Source organism: Alosa alosa, chromosome 4 (assembly GCF_017589495.1).
Source record: "Alosa alosa isolate M-15738 ecotype Scorff River chromosome 4, AALO_Geno_1.1, whole genome shotgun sequence".
Classification (NCBI taxonomy): domain Eukaryota; kingdom Metazoa; phylum Chordata; class Actinopteri; order Clupeiformes; family Clupeidae; genus Alosa; species Alosa alosa.
This window is the reverse complement of record NC_063192.1, coordinates 19002089-19004588: the sequence shown is the minus strand read 5'-3', so window position 1 is coordinate 19004588 and position 2500 is coordinate 19002089. Positions and strand designations below refer to the sequence as shown.

At 42.7% G+C, this 2500-nt stretch overlaps 1 protein-coding gene and 1 non-coding gene across 2 annotated transcripts in view; one reads left to right on the top strand and one right to left on the bottom strand.

Moving 5' to 3' along the window:
- xkr7b (XK, Kell blood group complex subunit-related family, member 7b) overlaps nt 1-2500 on the bottom strand; it is an 80054-nt gene that overhangs the window by 63895 nt on the left and 13659 nt on the right. The gene's annotated exons all lie outside the window — the stretch shown is intronic.
- Nucleotides 1905-1975, top strand: trnag-gcc. Its single transcript has one exon. It is a non-coding gene; the product is annotated as a tRNA-Gly (tRNA).

The window sequence follows — 2500 nt, the reverse complement described above, 5'->3', positions numbered from 1 at the left end:
TTTTACCTACCACCAAATGATGGACAGAACTCATAATAGTCCTCGGCAGTAGTACGGCAGTCAACAACATAACAGTAGCCTAGCCCTACAGTATGTGTGGCTCCTTTAAGTGAACCTGACGTCAGTGAATTGCGAGTGAGTGGCTAGAGAGTTTGAATGGTTTTCATTTAGGACTAAACGCTCATAAACGGCTCAGCTTGGAATAAGCTACAGTATCAGAGTTTGTGAGGGAAACTTAGGTTTAGTTTCAACTGCGGGTAACTGAATAAAGCTGCAACTCCTCAGACTGTATCTTATGTCCGTCTACTCTGTTGCGCACAACCTGCTGCAGCAGAAATGAAAGGCGTTAGCCCCAAAGGTTTTAATACAGTTTTTCTCAGTCGCTTTGGTGCTTTTTTCAGATCAGAATGAAAATTCTCATAACTAGTAGTTCAACCTCCACAACATTTAGTCATTTGTGCACATCATAGTAGCAATTTCTCCTTCCTCTGAACAAATTGCAAATACTTTTGGACATGTATCAGTTGCTTTCATACAATTCTCTGCTGTTTTTTTAAATTATCATTTGCTTATGTCATGTCAGTCAAAATGAACTATACTTATGAATGCTGAATAGTCGTTCCCAATAAAACTAATAGTCTTCATTTCATTGCTTGAGTCATTACATACAAAATTGTTGAACTAGTTATCAAATTCTGTCACAGTGCTGTAGAATTGCAAAGAGCATACAGTAAAAATGTATGCATTCAGTGTCTTGTACTCACTTACTCACCTAACTACAGCAATGTGTAACTTTACTGTAGTTTTCAAATGGCTGTACAAGTACTGTATAGTGCTGTCTTGAGCATGTTCAGGTAGTGTCACCGAGTTCTGACCTTTTTTTGCATTGGAAAACACTGAGAGAACTGTCATAATGAAAACATGACAAAGCCATTTGACTATCTTGTTCATAAACAATGGTGTCAAGACTTCTCATTTTGATGACACTGACAGTTTCATTGACATGAATACCTGCTTTTGAGGAACGGACTATCCATTTTGAGCAAGTGACGTGCTTTTGCAGGTCATCCACTAGGTTTTGCAGTTTGCACTAATTGTTTTGAGAATTGCACTAACTTCTGTGCAAATGTTAATAGTGATGTGAGAAAAGCACCAAAGCGACTGAGAAAAACTGTAACTTATTATGATGACCTGTCTGGAACTGAAGCATGAATGGTTAGCATATTTCTAGGTAATAATACAAAACCCAAGCTAAAGTAATGCAAATGTAATACTAAAACACAACTTAGAACTAGGCCTACTTATGTACTCGTCCCACTAACGAGTTTGTTTATTTGTTTCCCCGACCAGCGCGGTAAAGTGCAAACACACCAGCACAAGACGGCCCTAGATAGGGCTGAGCTCCGCTCTGTTAAGGTTAAATGGTGGATCATTCACGAGGGGATTTTGAGATGCACAGATTCCCAAATGAACGCATATCCACAGATTTTGTTAGAGTGGTGAAATACATTCACACCGCTGACATTATATTGAGGAAAAAGTATAGCCAACCAAGCTCAAGTAGGCTAGCTCAGTGTAGCCAGACGGACCTTACATAGGCCTATATTAGGACTTTAAAAAATATCGGCGCAAATTATCGGCCAGAATTCTGTTATCGGACCGATAATAATATTTTAATTTTTTCCCTTATCGGCTAATAATAAATCGGCCGCTGATATATCGTGCATCCCTAATGGTTCTTGTATGGTCTACAATACTTGTATGGTCTACTCCTGAATAATATAAAGATGGACAAAGGTTATTGAATGGTTCTTGTATGGTCTACAAATCCACCAGGGTGGTAGACAGAGCAACATTCAGACATATAGCTACCGGTACTCTACTGCACATCAGAGCCCATCATTGCATTGGTGGTTCAGTGGTAGAATTCTCGCCTGCCACGCGGGAGGCCCGGGTTCGATTCCCGGCCAATGCATCTCTAGACTTTGGGCAGCCGTGGCCCACTGGTTAGCACTCTGGACTTGTAACCGGAGGGTTGCTGGTTCGAGCCCCGACCAGTGGGCCGCGGCTGAAGTGCCCTTGAGCAAGGCACCTAACCCCTCACTGCTCCATGAGCGTTGCCGTTCAAGCAGGCAGCTCACTGTGCTGGGATTAGTGTGTGCTTCACTTCACTGTGTGTGCTGTTTGTGCTTCACTAATTCACCGATTGGGTTAAATGCAGAGACCAAATTTCCCTCATGGGATCAAAAAAGTATATTTACTATACTTATATCAGTGTTTCTCCAGACAGACACACACAGACACACACACACACACACACAGAAACTGGCAGTCAGACAGAGAGAGAGAGAGCAGGTGGGATAAGCTCTTAACCAGCTTCTCTCAGACCTAAGAGCATTAGTGTCAGACGTATCCCACCTCTGGACAGACTCGGCTCTCCCTCTCTCACCTCCACTGGGCCCTGTCTCACCGCGCCGCGCCACACTGCAGCCTGGCTCGG